Here is a 21,561-nt window from a genome sequence, read left to right as displayed (position 1 = left end):
GCGAGGCAAGGCTCACGGGTGCGCTTTCCAAAGGAGGAAAGATGCGCGGAGTCACCACCAACGTTTATTTGTGGGAAACGTCGGAAAAACCGAAGGAAACCGGTCAAAATAAAAATTCTAAGTTCGGGAGTTGTATTTACGTTTGAGGAATGTATTAGCACCTCTCACGTTTGTCTCAAAGGACAACAACCTATTTTTTAGAATTGTGGAAATTGTATTACCTTAACTTTTATTTCTTTTTATTTGTTGAGGTCGACAAAAGCGGGGCTTTGCTCCTACGTACCCTCCATCGAAGAGGAAATCAGACCTACGTAGTTCTTTCTTAAGAGTGAATAAAGTGATTCTTTTTATTTGAAAAGTGATCATGGCGTTGGACCTTAAAAATGATCCATTTACTTGATAAGGAAAACTGAAATGATAAACTTTCAAACCCCATTTAGTGACCTTTTTTGTGGACGAGCTTGACTAGGCGAGTTGATTTTAGCCTTAGTTTCACTTTAGTTATTAGTCAATTCGATTAAGAATGAGAATTTCCAAAGAGAAAACGTCCGATTGATTTTTCGCTTTATTTTACTAAAAGGTATTTTTTTTTGTTTATTATATTATTATTTTTTTACCTCTTTTTTTATTTCCAACGTGGTTATGGCACGACCGAATGGTCGAAATTCATTTTAACAGAAATTAACGGATATTACAAATCAAATGACTTAAATAAATGACTGAAGCACGTCAAAAGGGGGTACGAAAAGTAAACGAAAACGAGAATAAAAATACATGAAACAAAATGTGAACCACCACGGGTACATAGAATGAATTGAAAAGCTCGGTTTGAGGTACTTACCAGTTGAAGACTGAAGAAAAGAAGAACGAACGACGAATGTCGAAGAACGGTCGAAAATCTTCGCGTAATTACTCATGGAAACGTTACGGAAACATTACGGAAGCCCCTCGGCTTGGATTTTCTTCACGGAAACAATTTTCCTCAGCAATTTCGATAGAATAAGAAGTGCCAAGAAGGTTGAACCCCTTTCCTCTTCACTCCTTCCCCTATTTATAGCAAAACAGGGGAGGAGCTTGCCACCCAGCTCGCCCAGGCGAGCAAGGTTGCTTCCTCCAGAAGCAACCGCCTTCTGGAGGAAGAAACTGGAAGGCCCAAGTGGGCCTGATTGCTATTTGTACCCCCTTTTACTAAATGCACCCCCTTCTACTTTTTTTGGTAATTCTTTTTCCGTAACGTTACGAAACTCTACGAATTTCGTAACGACACCTATTTTCTTTCCGTAAGGTTACGAATCCTCACGGATCACTTATTTACTCCTTTTTTAGCTTTCGAAGAAGTTACGGAAACTCACGGATCGCGCAAAAACACCTCCTTTTGGTTTCCGCCACATTACGGAATTTCACGGATCGCGTAAGCCTACTTCCTTTTGATTGCCGGCATGTCTCGAGACTTCACATATTGTGAAACAAAGGATGCCAAGTATCCCAAAGCGGCCGATCAAAGGTTGCATATCATCAAGTAATAATCCCCGGACGAAATTAGGGTATGACACCTACGTGTTGCCAACTTGCCTTAGAATAATGGCTAAAAGCTACCTTAGGAGCTAAATAGAGCTGAAATGTGAAGATAAGTTAAATTAGTAATCAACATGTGTTACTAGTTTCATTCATGAAATTCTTTTTCCAATAGTGAGACCATGCATAGCCAAGTATGATGTCAAGGCTAAGTATGACATCAAATGGGAATTAGGAAGACCATATAACAAGGGTAAAGGGCAAAAAGTGAGACTCGGCTATCAAGATTTTATGATTTTTAATAAACTTCCATCAATAATAGAGTGTGTTAAAAGAGTATGAATAAGTAAAAGTTGTTGCAACTTGCATTCTTATTGTATGGAATCATGCAAAAAGTTGACTTAGCTCATTGTCTTTCTAAAATTGTGTGTGTTGATAAATTTATTGTTGTGGGAATAGAATATGAACAAGAAAGGCAGCCAAAGAGTAGTAGTGGTTACTCTATGTTTCTGATTTGGCATTGTCATTTGTCAATGGGAATTTGTTCTCTGAAATTTAGCTGATTAGAAGAGGTTCTTATTACATTTTGACTTTATTTGGTTTCTGTATCAGTATGGGCATTTTCACACACTGTATCAATATAAGAACAATATGGATTCCTTCTCTTTTTTCATAGCTAAACAAGAATTTTCTTTTTCTTTTCTCATTGTCTTTGCATGTGTAACCTTTGTGATGTTCTTGACCCACTACATGATCTATTTGGAAACACATCTTTTTACCAGATAGGATATCACATGGATTTTGCATGTAAATTCTCCTTCTTTGTTGAGAATCCATTTCAGAATTTCAAAATCTCTTTTTTGGATATAGTCAATGAAAAAGGATATCATTGTTTAACTCAAATAAGTTTTCTAGAAGAATACTGGACAACATTTTATAACAAAAAATTATTAGATAAGCCTTTTTTTTGTATAACCCGGATTTTACATTTTACATATCTTCAAAATTTAGATTTTAATTAGAATGCATTAACATGTGAAGGCTTTTTATACTGCCATTTAATCACATACAACACTTTGACAAGCTTACTTAGGGCCTTGTATACCACATGACGTAGCTCCATGTGGAGCTTATAGGCCTTGGATCTTCTTCATTAATGGAGTCCTTTGCTTCTTGAAGTTCAATGGCAGCAAAATGGAGAAGGAAGAAAGATGATTGGAGACAACACTTCAAGGAGAAGATGAGTCAAGAAGAAGCTCACCACCATAGGAAGCCATAGATAAGAGCTTGAAGGTAGGAGAAGATGAGTAGAGGGAAAGGGAGAAAATGAGCACGAAATTTTGTGCCTCAAATGAGGTCTGAAATTTGAAGTGTAATTCTCAAATGATCAAAGTTGAAAAAATGCACACACAAGGCCTCTATTTATAGCCTAAGTGTCAAACAAAATTGGAGGAAAATTTGAATTTCTATTCAAATTTCACTTGAATTTGAATTGGTGGAGCCAAATTTGGAGCCAAAATCAAGTCCACTAATCCAAGATCAAGTCTAAGATTCTCCACTAAGTGTGCTTAGGTGTCATGAGGCATGTAAAGCATGAAAGACATGCACAAAGTATGACTATATGATGTGGCAATGGGGTGTAGCAAGCAAATGCTCACCTCCCCCTTAGGATGGTCCAAAATTTAATTGTATTGGGCTTCTCCCAATTCAATTAAATTTCTCTCCCAACACATACATCAAATAGTGCACTTAATGCATGTGAAATTACAAAACTACCCCTAATACAAAAACTAGTCTAGGTGCCTTAAAATACAAGGGTTGAAAAATCCTACATTACAAAGGTACCCTCCCTACAAAATGGAGCCCTAAATACAAGGCCCAAAAATAATGAAACCTTAATCTAATATGTACAAAGATAAGTGGGCTCATACTTAGCCCATGGGCCTAAAATCTACCCTAAGGCTCATGAGAACCCTAGGGCCTTCTCTTACATCTTTGGCTCAATCTTCTTGGAGTCTTTTATCCAATGCCCTTGGGGGGTAAGATTGCATCACATAGCACTAGGAACCATTTTTTTGTATTGAGTGGCTGAATAATTCAGTTTGGAAAGTATATATTCTTTTGATTTTCATTTTGTCTTAATAAAATAGAAGATGGAAAAGTTTGCACAAAAAATATATTCATATTCTTTTGATTTTCATTTTGTCTTAATAAAATAGAAAAATATTAATGCTTTACATAGTTTCTACACGCTTGTAAGTCGCAACCAATACAAATAGGACTTGAGAGAGCAGCAAAAAAAATCTACTTAGGTGGGACAAAATGCTAATTCCCACTACCCCACTTCTATTATTCCATAGGATTCCATGGTATCAAAACTAGAACAATGAAATTAGTCCCATAGATAAATTAAACCCTATCATGTTTTATGCTTATCAGTTTCCCTTGGTATAGGGAATGATTCATTTCTTCGTGCCACATAGTGATGTCATGAACCAGACAACCTCCCCCCATCTCTCTGGTGCCTCGTTGAGAAAGCCTCCACATTTGACAACAGCTTTGACAAGGAATTAGATTCAAATTTATTAGCATCTTCCATTTTATGTTTATTGTCCATTCTATTATTCTGCCAAACATCCAACCTATTATATTTCACTTGCGAAGTATGTTCTTTTGGACAATTTTGAATTTTATCAGCACCATCACCACATCTAAAAAAAATTTGTTGGAATTTTGACCCATTTGGATGATTTGAGGTATCCTCTACAATTGCTATGCTCACATTCTCTAGGGAATGGGCTGCAGTAGAACCACTAGAACCAACATGATAATATTCATTGTCATGCTTCCTATAATTGCCCTGCTAAGGTTTATAACGATCAAATTCTATAACAAGACAATTCCCATTGTCAACTAACGGGTCATGAACTGCCTCACCCCATCCACCATTATCCTCGTTGTTAAGAAAAACTCCATCGCCTTCATTGGGAAAGTCTCCCCCAAAATTCTTTTCCTCCACAACATAATCTTTAAAATCATCATGGCTTAGATCTTCCAAAAAGGCGATGAAAAAAATTTAACAATTGACTATAGATCTTTTAAATATCCATGCTTCAACCTTTATTTTGGATAATCAATTGCCTGAACTGTGAGAAAACTGAAAAATAGTTGGTCCTTCATGTATTTTGTCCAGTTAATTTAAAAATATGTCAACCCATACTTATTTTTTCTTGGAAGAAGTTGGATGCAAGTTTCTATTTCCCTAGAAATGCTTCATTTTGCATTTTGTGCATATATCATATTTTATTTTATTGTTGCTAAAACAACCATTATCTTTATCACCTATAATTGCAAATTTTTATGCAACTTGGTAGTGGATTCTTCCTATGCTGATTATGTGATTTCAATCTGCCTGTCAATTTATTGTCCTGTGAACCAATTAATTATGCTCGAGTCTTTATTGTTTTACTGCATGTTCTGATTTTTTTCCCATATTGTCCTTACAGATAATATCTGCATTTTGATACAAGTTAAGGCTTCTTTTACTACAAGTATAATCAAGTTGGTTCATAGTCTACTATAGCATTGCTCACTACACTCCTTGTTGTTAGTTAGCATCCTTCAAGGTATGTACTTATTTGTGAAACTCTTGTGCTTATTATATGCTTTTTCATATATGAGTAATGTTTTATATTACCAGTTATGTGCATTGTTAATAAACCTTACTTTCCCGTTTGAGATTCAATACAATGATTAATACGGACAATTTGGATTAATCATTGTATTGAATCTTGAATTATCCGTTTGGACAAATTGAGAATACTTATTTTTATAGTAGATTCATACGCATAGATAAATTCTCTTTTCTAAGATTTGAACAAATTTTGATATACTGCATTTCACTTTGTTCTTCGGGTGCATAATTGAATGCAGTGGATGTGTAACATGTAACTGCTTTCATGTTGTGTACTTGGAGATCAATGCGAAATGCTACCTAAATTTCATCAAATCTTTGAAAAGAGAATTAACCTTTGCATATGAATCTACTATAAAAATAACCCTTCCTGAATGGGATAGAGTCATACCTTTAATGAAAAAATTGAGGTTTTCATGCATGTCGGATAACTTAATGAAGTGTGACAACAAAAGGGAAACATGGATCGAAGTTGAATGAAAGTATCACGCATTAGTGACGAGTATGAGAATCGGGTTCTAGTGTTGAAAGATATGTTGTTGAAGAAGCTATTGAGTTTTGTTCGCAGTACATAGAAACAGTTCAATCTATTGGACTTCTTGAAACTCGTCATGATCAGACACGAGGAGGTAAGGGTACACAAGGGTACAATGTTGTAACAATGACTTGACAGGAGGTCTCACAAGCACATCTATATATCTTGAATAACACACAAAAGGTTCTTCCCTACATACATACTCTCAAAGAACATGTTGCATCTATTCACCCAAAAATGAACATGATGAAAGTGTTGCAAGAGCATAATAAAACTTTAATAAACTAGTTTAAAGAAATAATCTTCAATGATGATAGTGCTTCCAAAACATTAAGACTGTTGGTTGTTGGCCCAAATCTTAATGTCCCCACTCGGAAGGGATATCATATAAACAATTATTCATTCTACACAAAGTCACATGATAATAAAAGTAGTGTGCAAAATAGTTGGGTGAGTCTTAAGGTTGATTCTGAACACTTTTGTAGCGCATCATATAATAACCCGATTCAAGCCTCAATGCCTTACTTTGGAGTGACTGATTAAATTTGAGAGCTTGATTATAGTCAATTTAGAGTGCCTGTTTTTAAATGTAAGTGGGTTAATGGAAATACAAGTGTGCATTGAGATCCATTGGGATTTACTTTAGTTAACCTTAATAAGGTGGCTTACAAGGAAGAACCTTTCATTATGGCAGAATAAACCAGAAATGTGTTTTACATCCAAGATCCGTGTGATTCAAGATTGTCAGTGGTTCTACAAGTAAGACCAATTGGTATCAGTCACCAGAATGATGATTCAACACTTGACATTTGTGAGATGCCATCTTTTTCCACAAAATGCCTTCAATAATTGAAGAAAACGAGGTGGATGACATACATGCAAATCGTAATGATCATGATGAAGGTTTATGGGAGAACATTTCTACGTAATTATGCAGCAGGCAAAGTAATGTTTATCATATTATGTTATTTGTAACAAATTTATTTAATATGCATATTTATAATTTTTAACCAATGTATGCTATTTGTAATAGATTTACATTAATGAATTTGTTTTATTTACACAGGGTCATGGGAACACCGCCAAGGTCCCCTTCATCTTCAGATGGTCATTCAAAGGCTACGTCTAGGAAGAGTAGACAATCCACATGGCTAAGAAGGTAGAATTTAAGAACCGCGAATCAGCCCAGACCAACAGTTAACGTTGATCCTGCAACAGGGAAAGGATCAGGCCCACATAGAGCTATCTGGGGGTTGTAGCTAGAGAAAAAAATTCCTATTGTACATAACAATTGGAAAGATGCATCAAAATCTATAAGGACCTAGTATGGGATGACATTTTGGTAAGTCCACTTAACATGGAGGTGTATTTAATTTTGTGTTATGAACACTTGAAAATGTTAACATTCTATAACTGTTACACAACAATCTCTTATGTAGGCCAAATTTGATATCCCAGAAGCACTAACTGGCAAGAAGAAGGTCACGTCGACGGTGGCCACTAGATGGAGGCAATTCCAATCTTCCCTGACCACAAAATTTGTGTATGCTGACACTAAGGGTGAAGATAAATAGGATCCTTCTATAAAATATGGTCTCGATCCATAAACATGGGAGGAATTTGCTGTAAGTCGCAAGACCCCTACCTGGTAGGTTAGATGACAATGTGTTTTGCTTTAATTTTCAATTGAAATGTATCATTTCATTATTTGAATTAAATACATGCAAACTCTATATGTTGTATGACAGGGAATTAGGAAAAAGGCACAGAAGATACAAAAATATAGTGACTGCCCCCACATACTTTCTCATGGTGGTTATGATTTGCTTGAAAATAAGTTATTAGACGAGAAAAGGAAGACAAGACAAGAGGAGGCAATGCTGACTAAGAATACACCATTGATTGAGGACCCTCCATCTCCCATTGAAAGACATGTTAAGTGGAAGATGGCCCATTCAAAGCGATATGGGCAAATGACATCTCAGGCGGCACAAGAAATATCTAATAGAATTATGAGTTTATGCTTAACATATAATTTGAATCTTATTTTTTTGTATTATAATAGCCACCTCATTTGATGTTTTTCAATGTCGTGTTTGTTATAGGACTCATTACAAGAATAGACGACAAAGGGTAGCTTTGTTCCCCAAGGTCGTGAAGACATACTCAATACTGTCATTGGGCGACCGGAGCATGCAGGTCATGTTCGTGCACTGGGATCTAGTGTGAAAATCAATCACTACTTTGGAAGGGCATCATATGCCTCCAGCAATTCCTCCATATCCATCACCCAACAACAGTTGATTGAGATAATTGGTAGCCTTAAGGAAGAGTGGAAGAATGAGATAATCAGAAACCTTAAGGAAGAGTGGAGGAATGAGTTGGAAGAAGAAAACAAATGAAGTCCAAAAAAAATGAAACAGAAGTTGAAGGAGGCCATCAAAATTAAGTTATCCTAAAGGGGATCACAATACTCACCCCCCATTGAGGCGGATATACAGGTATTAGGTGCACAGGTGAGTTGGGTGAAGCCCAATCCAATTAAATTTATTGCCCAACACACACATCAAATATTCACTTAATGCATGTGAAATTACAAAAATACCCCTAATACAAAAACTAGTCTAGGTGCCGTAAAATACAAGGACCAAAAATAATGAAATCCTAATCTAATATGTACACAGATAAGTGAACCCAACTGATGACTCCCCACTGCAGTTACTTTTTGTGCATTTATGTCTCATGGAAATTTCAATGGGGAGTTTAACCAGAAAGCGCATCGGATCATCAAGTATTTAAAATTAAAACAGATGAATCTGAGTATTGAACGCATGGAACTAATGTTAGCATGAATTAAGTTCAGAATTGAAGCATTGTTGAGAGAACATGTATAAGTGATAATTTCAAGCAGAATTTAAACTAAACTTGTATGCTAAAACTATAAAATGCAAGGTAAATAAAATAACAGCAGTAGGTAGATTTGTTGGGTCTTCCTAACAAACAAGCTGATGCATAGAAATATATTTCTCTAATCAATCATGCTCTTGTATTCTATGTTGTAGCCTACATTACTAAACCCTTGATCCCTCGTCAGGCTGAATACCCAAGCTTCGTCCGCAGATCCCTCATGTAAGACTAGACGCAGCTCAAGTAGCTTCCTAAGTTTAGCCTAATTTAGCCTAAGCTTCGTCCGCAGATCCCTCATGTAAGACTAGGCCTAAACTAAACATTATTATTCTAACAACATAATTAAGACCAATACTTAACCCCCAGATCCCTCATGTAAGGCTAACTTTCAATCCTGCTTCAATCAAGTTCTAAGGCAACAGTACATTTCCCAATGCTAAAGTCACCTAACTGTGCACACAAATGGGTGATCAGACCAAAAGCATACAAACATTAAGCATTGAGGGAAGCATTGAACACGGAAAACATAATCAATTTGATATTAGGTATTTACATCAGTTGTTCATTAGAAATCCCCAACTAGGGTGTTTAGCCAGCCATTACAAAGAAACCCTAACAATAAATGAGATTAAAAGTAGAGAATGATAGTTCCTTACACAAGAAGGGGGATTCCTCTTCCTCTTCTCAGCATCTCACACTCACTCTCTACTCAATAATCTCTCAAATGACAAAACCTAGGCTTCAATGCACAAGCTACTCCTCTTTTCTGCTTCTAGGGCTCTTTTCCCAAATAGGCCTGTGGCTGCTCTCGAATTCTGTGCCTTGGCCGTTCTGCACGCTGTCCTCAAAATTTCATAAAAGTTGGTACCCTAATTCTGCACAAGACAAGCTTTAAATAGGCTCTGAAATTGCGACGCTGCGCTTAGTGCCACCCTCGCGCTTAGTGCAAGTAAGTGAAATTGGGCTTAGTGCCAGTCTCGAGCTTAGCCTGGCTGAAGGCACCTGTTGTGCTTAGTGCATTGATCTCGCACTTAGTGCGCAGCTTTAATGCTGATGCTCTGCCAGATTCTCCTTTGTGCTAAGCACATTTTCAGGTGAAAAAGAGGCTAAGTTTTGAATTGCTGAGGCTTAGCCCCACTGCTAAATTTTGCAATTCAAAACTTAGCCTTTTTTTCACCTGAAAATGCACAGATTTCATCATTAAATCTAATGGAAATGTTCTAGAGACAACATTAACCATAAAACAAGATTTATTTACAAAAATCACTACAAAATAACCATAAATTGGGGAACTATACAAGCTTTGGAAAATGATTTCTATACAAAAGTTAGTTGTATGAAGCGACTAACAAACTCCCCCAAATTTACAGTTTTGCTTGTCCTCAAGCAAAGAAAGAACAGTTCACTTGTCCTCAAGTGACAAAGACAGTGGCCAATCAAAAGAAAATGGTGTTTGATTCATCAAGGACGTCAATCATATGAACTGAACATCAACCATATGAACTGAACATCATCCATAGAATAACCTTCACTTTTTCATTCATTCCTTCCCCATACTTGCCCTTTTTCTTAGGCACTTAGATTTCATACCTGAATTTATAGTGTACACACTTATTAACTTAATTTATACTTACAGTTTTTTTTTAGAGAACAAAAGTAGTGTGTATATACTATTTTCTTTGACCATTTCAATCCTTACCCAGTGCCTCCCCCAAATGTGAAACAAATTTACCTTGATAATACCTCCCCTAAATTTGGGACAAATTTGCCTTGAACAATCTTCTGTGGATGATGCTCTCCTACAACCTAAAATAAGGTAGCAGAAGATACAACTGAATAGGCTCAAGGTTTAATCAATCAATCAATTCATTTAACTCAAACTGGGTGCAAGGGATAATTCATTCAATCACAAGGTTAGCTTTTTGGCTAAGTAGTTATTCATAATCAAACATGGCCTTCATCATCCTCAAGTTCATGCATCCAATCCATACTTTATAGATTCACGCAAAAATCAACACTAAATGATAGTCGTTTCTCTCAAAATTTTAAAGATCACACTCTCACCGGTATACGGTTAATGCATTCCTTCACAATCAATCTGACAATCGACAAACATTTTCAGACATAATTCCAATCATATGCTCATTCTCTTCTAATGACTGCAAACTTGATCCAAACAATCATCCAATCATCCCAATCTAGTCAATTCATACATCTGCTCAACCAAATCATTTCCAAACACTCATTCCATACCAAACAAGCCACTGCATACAATGTTCAATCAATCCATTGTTCAATCAAGCTTTTTGTTCAAGCACACAAACAACTATGCTACTGAAATTAAAATATTGAAACATAAAAGCTGAAATTTAAATGACATAAATCATAAAATAACTAAAATTAAACTAAAGTGTTCATAATGCAAAAAATTTAAACGTCTCACTCCTCTTGTGGTTGGTCTTTATTAAGATCCAGTGCTGAAGCTACTAAAGAATCATGAGCAGTCTGCTCAGGCTCCACCACTTGTGTGGCATCATCAGGTGCATGCGCAGGGGCTGGAGATGGCTCTGGAACCTACTCTAGAGTAGCCTCCTTCTCCTGAGTTGTATGTGTACCTAGGTCCTCTGGGCTTCTTAGGTCCCCTGAAAGTTACTATTGGATCATCGAGATTCCAACAGTTCTTCTTAATGTAAGTCAAATTAATGGCGGGACTCAGGCTCTCCAGGGATCTAGAGTCAGACTGAACTCCCCTAGCCTTACATAAAGTTCTAGCCTCCTCCTCCTGAATTGTATGTGTACCCCACATTCATGTCCATCTTCATAATGATACCATAAATGAGTTTGTCCCTGTCAAGAGTGACATCAGAAGTGTGGGAGGTGGGAATCGAGTTAGAGAAGGAAAGAACACTCCATGTCTGAGCTAAGGTGGTCATGTTCTTCCTCAAAATCTTCAAGGGCTGCTCATCAGCATTAAGCTCGAATCCCCTCCCTGGGATACAGAGCTTAGCAGCCAACTCCTGAGGATCAAGCCTCAAGAGTGCAAATGTGGAATAAGCACAGAGTGATTCCCCCTCTTCCACAATAATAGGGGTCTTCAAGAAAGTATTTAGCGTATCCTCATCAAATTTAATTAGATGACCTCTCACCCTCACCTGCTTAGGTGATTTGTCCTTGAGGTCATAGAGGTTGGCGTAGAATTCCTTCACAATGGCAACATCAATGTTGCCATCCCCAAAGTCAGTCAACTCCTCATCCTAGTGGCTCCTTTCGAGTTCCTCCTTGAACTCATCGAACTCTGTATAGTAGACCACCACGTTCCTCTCTGGCAAAAGCTTCCTAGGCACAATAACATCTGTGTATCTTTCCCATGCCTCTTGAGAAGTGAATCTTGATCTGTCAAATCTAACTTGGGTGGGTGTAGATGGTGCCTTTCTTTTCCTAGAAGCCATCTGCAAAATATAAGACAAAACACATAAGATTAGAACAAGTTTATTCTCAAGAAAATAGAAAAATTAAACTGAAAACAGAGCTGGGCGCTTAGTGCGCCTTATGAAATTAACACAAGCGCTAAGCGCAGCAAGCTGGTGCTTAGCTTCAAGACACAGAGAACATTTCTTTCTGCAGAATAGGCTTAGCGCACAGAGGCGCTTAGCCTAAGTCTACAATTTTTAGAAAGAGTATAGAACTAGGGCTTAGCGCCACATGCTGGCACTTAGCTCAGCCTCAATAGAGAGACATTGAGGCTTAGCACATAGGCGCGCTTAGCCTTATTACAAAGGTTAAAGAAACATAACCTAAGTGGCGCTCAGCTCAGCAAGTTGGGCTTAGCGCCTGAACTACACTGGGTATCTCAGTATACCATTGACGCTTAGCGCACAGGCGCACTTAGCGTCTACATCATTTTGGTTCAACAGCCAAGAGGAACGCGCTTAGCGCGACATGGTTCACTTAGCGCGATCATCAGAAATCTGAAAAATTTTAACAGTTGCGATGAACAGGCTAAGCGCAGTAGGCGCACTTAGTGCGTTCATTGCGAATCCCAGAAGATACTCAGGGGTTTTCACCCCTTTTTAACCATATTGCCCCTAATGGACTTCTAAACTACCTAAGGTCCTAAAATACCTAACCCTAAAACTAAGTAACTTAACCTAACAACAATGCTAACTAAGAAAACATAAATCCTCTATCCTAAGGTGTGAAGAATGAAATACAAAGCAAAAGTGAAATCAAGTAACTTACTTAGATTGTGTAATGCAGAGTGTGAAGAAGCAAGGGAATACAGTGGGGCAGATAAGTGTTGGATTGAGTGGCCTCATAATAATTAAGAAGGGGGGTTGAATTAATTATTCCTAAACCTTTAATAATTAAAAATTACTTTTCTAAGGCTTTTACTAAATTGTTAAGAGAATGAGGAGTAGAATAGAAACTTAACAGAAAGTAAAAGCGAAAATTAAATGCACAGCGGAAAGTAAAAGAGTAGGGAAGAAGGAAACAAACACACAAGAGTTTTTATACTGGTTCGGTAACAACCCGTGCCTACATCCAGTCCCCAAGCGACCTGCGGTCCTTGAGATTTCTTTCAACCTTGTAAAAATCCTTTTACATGCAAAGATCCACAAGGGATGTACCCTCCACTAGAACTGATCCACAAGAGATGTACCCTCTCTTGTTTTCAGTCAAGCCCAAGTAGATGTACCCTCTACTTGTACCACAAAGGATGTGCCCTCCAATGTGTCGAGACAAAGATCTTAGGATGTTAAACCTTTGATACTTTGTGAATGGGGATACAAAAGAATTCTCAGGCGGTTAGTCCTTTGAACACTTTTGTATTAGGGAATGGGAAGAATCAAAAGAATTCTCAGACTATGTCGTTTTGAATTCTTTGACAAGGGAGAAGGGAGACACAAAAGAATTCAGGTGGTTAGTCCTTCGTTCTTTTGGAAAAGGGAGAAGAGAGACACAAAAAGAATTCAGGCGGTTAGTCCTTGACGAATTCATTTTGGCAAAGGGAGAAGGGAATGAAAAAGATGAATAACACAAGTTTTTGAACAAAGAACTTTTCTTGGAAGAGAAAGTTTTGAACAAAAACTTTTAGAAAGATGAAGAGAAGATGAAACAGAACAACTGTTGAAAGAGATGAAAGAAAATATTGAAAGAATGATTGAGATGAATTGATAGAAAGATTGATTGAAAATACAAAACAAAGTCTTGCTTTTATAGACTCTTCATGTCTAGTCAAGAGAACCATTTTGAAGAGTTATAACTTTTAGAAAAGCTTAAAACTAATTTGAAAAAGTCAAAAACCATTTGAAGAGTTACAGCTTTTGATTTATTCAGAAACAACCACTGGTAATCGATTACCAAATTAGTGTAATCGATTACACAAGGCTTTTAAGTGAAAGGATGTGACTCTTCACATTTGAGTTTGAATTTCAACGTTCAAAGGCACTGGTAATCGATTACCAAAATATTGTAATCGATTACAACATTTTGAAAATAATTGGAACGTTGTAAATTCAATTTGAAAACTTTTTCAAAACCATTTTGCTACTGGTAATCAATTACAACAATATGGTAATCGATTACCAGAGTGTAAAAACTCTTTGGTAAAAGGTTTTGTCAAAAACTCATGTGCTATTCAAAATTTTGAAAAACTTTTTAATACTTATCTTGATTGAGTCTTATCTTCATTCTTGAATCTTGAGTCTTGAATCTTGATCTTGATTCTTGAGATCTTGAACCTTGAATCTTGATTCTTGATTCTAGGCTTTCTTCTCGAGTCTTGAATTCTTCTTGATTCTTTTCTTGAACTCTTGAATTGTTCTTAATTCACTTGAGTTGTTCTTTGATTGATCTTTGAGCTTTTTGTCATCATCTTTTGTTATCATCATTGTTATAATCAAAACACCTTTGAATCACCTTTGATTCTCCATGAAGCTTTGCTTCTACAATAACCACACAGCAGAAATAGAAATGCTCAGGGATGAGAGAGTACAAAGGTTTGGGTGCCAAGGTAGCAACCCAAGTGCCTTTGCCTCTACTTTTTAAAAAAACTGAAATTTGTATGGCGCGCTTAGCACACAGTTGCACTTAGCATGCCAACGTGACTGTAGATGCAATTGCCTTTGGTGTTTTGATGATGATCATGATGATATGATGCAATTGATGCAAATGGGCTTTTCAAGATTAAATTCAAGACAATACTTCAAGATTACAAGTCACAACATCAAGATGATCACTAGTATATTAGGAAGGGAATTCCTAATTGAATTAGCAAAAGGTTTGGCCAAGTAATTTAAATTAAAAAAAGTGTTTTTCAAAGGATTTACTCTCTGGTAATCGATTACCAGAGGATGTAATCGATTACCAGTGGCCAAATATGTTTTATAACAACTACTAAAATTTGAATTCGAAATTTTAGATTGTGTAATCGATTACACAATTTTGGTAATCGATTACCACCAGTTAATAAACGTTTTAATTCAAATTTTAAAAGCTGTAATCGATTACACAATTTCTGTAATCGATTACCAGACAGGATTTTCAGAAAATATTTCTAAGAGTCACAACTTTTCAAAGGCTTTATTCATGACCACCAATGGTCTATATATATGTGACTTATAACACGAATTTGCTCAGAGTTTTTCAGAACAACAAGTGTTTATCCTCTCAAAGAGCAAAAATCATTTTATCCTCTTAAGAATTCCTTGGTCAATTCAATTGCAATTCATTAAGGAATTATTTGAGTGCTCAATCTGTAAAATCTATCTCTTTCTAGAGAGATTCATTCTTCTTCTTCTCCTCATTCTCTAAGGGATTAAGAGACCGTGGGTCTCTTGTTGTAAAGGAATTCTAAACACAAAGGAAGGATTGTCCTTGTGTGTTTAGAACTTGTAAAAGGAATTTACAAGATAGTGGAACTCTCAAGCGGGTTGCTTGGGGACTGGACGTAGGCACAAGGGTGTGGCCGAACCAGTATAAATCTGAGTTTGCACTTTTTCTTCCCTTAATCTCCTTTGTTTATTATTGCTTTATATTCATATTCAAATTGTTTTATTTGAATCAATATTTAAGAAGTTCATTATTAAGGGAATTTATAACTTGAATAAAAAGTGAAATAGATTTTTAATTGGGGAAGTAGTTTGGAATATCTTAATTCAACCCCCCCTTCTTAAGATATCTGAGGCCACTTGTCTAACAGTGACGTTTGAGTTTAAAACACTGGCGCTTAGCCTAGCCTCGCGCTAAGCCCAACTTGAAGTTGTAACTTCTAGTAAGCATTTGGGGCTTAGCGCAGCAGCGGCGCTTAGCGCTTTCTGCAACACCAAAAATCTTTCTGCAACATGCGCTTAGCCTGAGATGCGAGGCTTAGCGTACATCAAGCTTCAACTTATAGTGAGTAATTCAGGCTTAGCGCCACTACCTACGCTAAGCGCACTTCCAATGTCTTCAAAACAAAATGATGTTGGCGCTTAGCACATCCTTCCCCGCTAAGCTCAACTTACAAAATGGATCTGGGGCTTAGCGTAGGATGGCGCGCTTAGCGCAGCTATAATAAATTTTCACAGAGAGGAAGTGGCGCTTAGTGCATCATCCATGCTAAGCCCACTGCTTAAGGTGCAACTTACAGTGAAGATGTTGGGCTTAGCGCAGTGATGTGCGCTTACCTGAACCATTTGGCAAATCAATCAGGGGTCTTTGCACTTAGCTCGAGCAAGCTCGACTTAGCGTGTGAAGAGATGGCGCTTAGCGCAAGATTTATGCTTAGCGGATAAGCAATCTAAAAACTTTGTAAGTCATTTTATGCTTATCTCTTCACACATAATTTTAAAAACCCTTTTTGTTCATTACTAAACAAGCTGAAATCAATCATAATCACAAGCAAGATGTCCTAACTACATGCAAGAAATAAAAATGAAGATAGAGAAGGGAAAGAAAAGTTGGGTTGCCTCCCAGTAAGCGCTTCTTTAACGTCATTAGCTTGACGCATCATTCTGTTATCCAGGATCCAATAATGTTCCCACTTCAAGGACTTTCTTCTTAGGTCTTCTTTCCTCCATCACATGAACTTTAAAACAGACATTCCAGTCATGTGGCTCTTTATCTTTATGAAATAAATCAAAGCTGATTTTCTAATCTTCTATGCCCATTTGCAACATCTTCTTTCCTATATCTACCACACAACTTGCAGTAGACATGAATGGGCGACCAAGAATGAGAGGAATATCAGCATCCTCTTCTATGTCTATCACAACAAAATCAGCTGGGAATATAAGGTGTTTCACCTTCACCAAAACATCTTCAATCACTCCATATGGTCTTGCGATGGAGCGATCAACTAACTGGAGGGTCATGCATGTAGGTATTATCTCTATCTCTCCAAGTCATCGGCACATGGAAAGAGGCATTAAGTTGATACTGGCTCCCAAGTCTATGAGAGCTTTTCGTACAACAACCTCCCCAATGGAACACAGTATCGTGATAGCTCTAGGATCTTTGTGCTTTGGTGGAAGAATGCGTTGAATTACAGCACTACAATTGCCTTCCACCACAATTTTGTCACTGTGGATGTACTGGTTCTTCTTTGTCAACCTATCTTTTAAAAATTTGGCATAGAGTGACATCTGTTGAAGTGTTTCTCCAAAGGGTAAAGTAATTTCCAGTTTCTTGAAGATATCAAGAAATCTAGCCAAATGTCTTTCTTTCTCTTTCCAGGAAGGTACCAAAGGATAAGGTACTTCCTTGCCTTCATTTGGAGTAGTATCCTTCTTCTTGTCAATGTTTGCCTCACTCTTGCCTTTCCTCATCTCATCATCAACAACTTTCTCTTTTTGTTTTTCATTTTTCAACTTTTTTTCTTTTTCTTTTTCTTCTTCTTTTATTCTTTCTTTTTCTTTCTCTTTTATTGGTGTCTCTTCTTCCTTGTCATCTTCAGTCTCCTCATTAATCCCTTCAAGTTCTACAAAATCAGAAACAAGTTCAAGTGCTGGCTTAGTGATGTGCCAATATTTTCTCCTATTTCTTAACCCTTTTTTGCACCATTTTAAGTACTGATTAGTCTTAATTTTCAAATTAATTAGGTAGTTTTATTATTTGGGCCCATTCAGCTAATTTGATGTTTTTAATCTAATTTCAGGAATTAATGAAGCATTGGGCTTGAATCCAGAATTGGGCTTGGACTTGAAGAGGGCAGACTATTTTATTTTACAAAATTAAATCTTATCTTATCTTATCTTATCTAGATTTGATTTTATTTTATTTATGGGCTTGGATTTAAAACAGATTTGTAAGCTTTGGGGCTGGAAAACTATATAACAGCACCAAGGTTCTAGTTTAGCCCTCTCTTCTCTCCTCTCTCTTCTCTCTCTCCTATTTTCATTTTTTTAGTTTTAGGCTTTTCTTTGAGACATCTTCTCGTTTTACAATTCCAATAGCAATAAAATTTTGTTCTTCAATTTATAAGTTCGGTCTCTATTGATTAATGGAAGGCTAAGTCCCCAATGTTGCTTTCTCTTAAGGATCAAGCGCAGTTCTCTTTGAGGTTCTATTATTACTGTTAAATTCTATTCAGTTTTTCCTCTTCACTGATTACTCTAAATTTGTTGCTATTAATTCATGCATGCTTAGTGCTTGATTAATTGTCTCTGCGCTTAATTTACGTTCATTCTTAATGTGAATCAAGGGGAAGCAACGTTTTTAATTCTGATATTTTTTCTAATTCAATTTTACTCGCTATTTAATTTACAAAAGCAAACACCCCCCCCCCCCCCCCGCAATTTGGGTACGGCCTCGATCAAATTTGGCATCGTTGCCGGGGAGCAGTGTCCAAAGGTTCATAATAGCTAGAGTCGTGTTAGTGTGTGTGTTAGTTAGTGTTGTTTAGTGTCTTGGTATTTTGTTTAGTGTGTTCTGTTTTAGTTTTTCTGTTAAGCGCTTCCCCTGTTTCAGTTTTGGGTGTTTTGCTGTGAATAGTGTTTTGCGACAGATTTTGTGACCACTTTTGCTTGCGGCAAAACTAAGTAGTAGTGGAAATCCCTTAGCGACGGATTTTAGAGACCACCCTTGCTGAATTAATTAGGATTTTTTGTTTTGGTAGCTAGAGTTGTTATTTTTGGCTGAATTTTTTTGTGGACACTTCTTTTGATCCATATTTTGTGGGAAAAATAGCTGGAGCCCTTAGTTTGGTTAGATTTGAAAGTTCCAAAAAAGTAGCAAATTTGATTTTTGTCAAAACTTCAAACGGTCATAACTTTTGCTTCGGGTATCAGAATGACTATTGTTATATATGTATTTGGTGTAGAAAAAAATTTCCCATGCTGTGGCAGCCTGCCATAAGCTGGCTGAGGTCTCCTTCTTCCAAAAATTGCAATTCTGTCAAAAGTTTTTTATTTTCCAAGTATTATTCCCTTATTTTTCTTCACTTATCATTTTTAGCTTATATAGTTAGACTTTGAATTTTCATTTGAAATTTTTTGTGCTATCTTCTCATCATTTTATAAGGTTGCTCACAAAATTTCAAGTCATTTGGATATCATTTAATGGTATCTGTAGTTCAAACCTACACTGTTACTTGCATAAGAAGGCAACTAATTGTGCACGCTGAATTTAGTGTATGACTAGAGGAAATCCATCTGACTTTCAACCCTTTGATCCTGAGATAGATAGGACATTTCATAGATTAGTTAGACATCATTTAGTACCTTTTGAGCATCCTGAGCATAATTTTGTTATTGGTGATTTTGAGCATTATAGTTTTAAACATTCTGATTTTGTACATTCTGAGAATATGGCACAGCCTCCACCCCGTGAGAGGACTCTAAGGGAAATGGCTGCACCTGATTTTACCTACGAAAGCTTGTGCATCCAATACCCTGATGAGGATGTCCCATATGTTCTTAAAACTGGACTGTTTCATTTGCTTCCAAAGTTTCATGGCCTTACAGGTGAAGACCCACACAAGCATCTAAAAGAATTCCATAATGTCTACTCCACCATGAAACCCCCAGATGTCCAAGAGGATCACATATTTTTTAAGGCCTTTCCTCATTCTTTAGAGGGAGTGTCAAAGGATTGGCTATATTACCTTGCTAGCTCCAAGGTCCATCACGAGCTAGGATGACCTCAAGAGAGTATTCTTAGAAAAATCTTTCCCTGCTTCCAGGACCACGACCATCAGAAAGGATATTTCAGGTATTAGACAACTCAGTGGAGAGAGCCTATATGAATACTGGGAGAGATTTAAGAAATTATGTGCCAGTTGCCCTCACCACCAGATTTCAGAGCATCTTCTTCTCCAATATTTTTATGAAGGACTCAGCAACATGGAGAGAAGTATGATAGATGCTGCCAGTGGTAGAGCCCTTGGAGACATGACCCCTGTTGAAGCCAAAAATTTAATTGAGAAGATGGCTTTAAACTCCCAGCAATTTAGTGTCAGAAGTGATGTTATTGTCATTAGAGGAGTGCATGAAGTATCCACGAATTCATCAGGTGAGACTAAGAAGCTTGAAGGTAAACTAGATGCCTTGGTTAACTTGGTAACCCAACTGGCCATGAATAAAAAATCTGCACCTGTCGCCAGACTCTGTGGTTTATGCTCCTCTGCCGACCACCACACAAACCTTTGCCCTTCTGTGCAACAATCTGAAGCAATTGAACAGCCTGATGCATATGCTGCAAACATCTACAATAGACCTCCTCAACCTCAGCAGCAAAATCAGCCACAACAGAATAATTATGACCTCTCCAGCAACAGGTACAATCCCGGATGGAGGAATCATCCCAACCTTAGATGGTCGAATCCTTCACAATAGCAGCAGCAACAACAACAACAGCCTTATTTTCAAAATGCTACTGGCCCAAGCAGACCATACGTTCCTCCACCAATCCAGCAGCAACAACAGCAACAGCCCCAGAAACAGTAAACAGTTGAGGCCCTTCTGCAACCTTCCCTTGAAGAACTTGTGAGGAAAATGACTATGCAAAACATGCAGTTTCAACAAGAAACCAGAGCCTCCATTCAGAGCTTAACTAATCAGATGGGACAGTTGGCTACACAGTTAAATCAACAACAGTCCCAGAATTCTGATAGAGTACCTTCTCAATCTGTCCAAAATCCCAAAAATGTGAATGCCATTACATTGAGGTCAGGAAAATAGTGTCAAGGACCTCAACCAGTAGCATCTTCCTCATCCGCCAATGAACCTGCCCAACCTCACTCTACTCCAGAAAAAGATGATGACAAAAATTTAAAGAGTAAGTTACCTAACAATTTCTTTGTAGGTGAATCTAAAGAGAAGCAGCATATCCCTCTTCCATTCCCTCCAAGAGCAATTTCCAACAAAAAAATGGAAGAGACAGAGAAGGAGATCTTGGAAACATTTAGAAAAGTAGAAGTAAACATACCTCTGCTGGATGCAATAAAGCAAATTCCAAGATATGCTAAATTCTTGAAGGAGTTGTGCACTAATAAGCGGAAGCTTAAAGGAAGTGAAAGAATTAGCATGGGCATAAATGTCTCTGCATTGATTGGTAAATTTGTTACCCAAATCCCTGAAAAATGTAAAGATCCAGGTACATTCAACATACCTTGTATTATAGGGAACAGTAAGTTTGACAATGCCATGCTAGATTTAGGAGCTTCTGTTAGTGTGATGCCTCTGTCTATTTTTAATTCTCTATCTCTTGGTCCCTTGCAGTCAACTGATGTGGTAATTCATTTAGCTAATAGAAGTGTTGCCTATCCTATTGGTTTCATAGAGGATGTCCTAGTTAGAGTTGGTGAACTGATTTTCCCTGTTGATTTTTATATTTTGAATATGGAGGAGGGATTTTCTAAAGGATCAGTTCCCATCATTCTAGGCAGACCTTTTATGAAAACTGCTAGAACTAAGATAGATGTATATGCAGG

General features: G+C 37.2%; 1 long non-coding RNA gene and 1 other non-coding gene across 2 annotated transcripts; one reads left to right on the top strand and one right to left on the bottom strand.

The window, feature by feature from the left end:
• The first annotated feature begins 6,816 nt into the window (after positions 1 to 6,816).
• LOC114401757 lies at positions 6,817 to 7,762 on the top strand. The gene is made up of 3 exons (XR_003664364.1): positions 6,817 to 7,086; positions 7,184 to 7,392; positions 7,493 to 7,762. It is a non-coding gene; the product is annotated as an uncharacterized LOC114401757 (long non-coding RNA).
• A 12,057-nt stretch (positions 7,763 to 19,819) lies between these two features.
• LOC114403993 lies at positions 19,820 to 19,926 on the bottom strand. The gene has a single exon (XR_003664756.1). It is a non-coding gene; the product is annotated as a small nucleolar RNA R71 (small nucleolar RNA).
• Positions 19,927 to 21,561: the final 1,635 nt, after the last annotated feature.

The sequence above is a fragment of the Glycine soja genome, chromosome 20 (genome assembly GCF_004193775.1).
Source record: "Glycine soja cultivar W05 chromosome 20, ASM419377v2, whole genome shotgun sequence".
Taxonomy (NCBI): domain Eukaryota; kingdom Viridiplantae; phylum Streptophyta; class Magnoliopsida; order Fabales; family Fabaceae; genus Glycine; species Glycine soja.
Note: the sequence above shows the minus strand (reverse complement) of the source record. Positions and strands in the feature narration are given on the sequence as shown.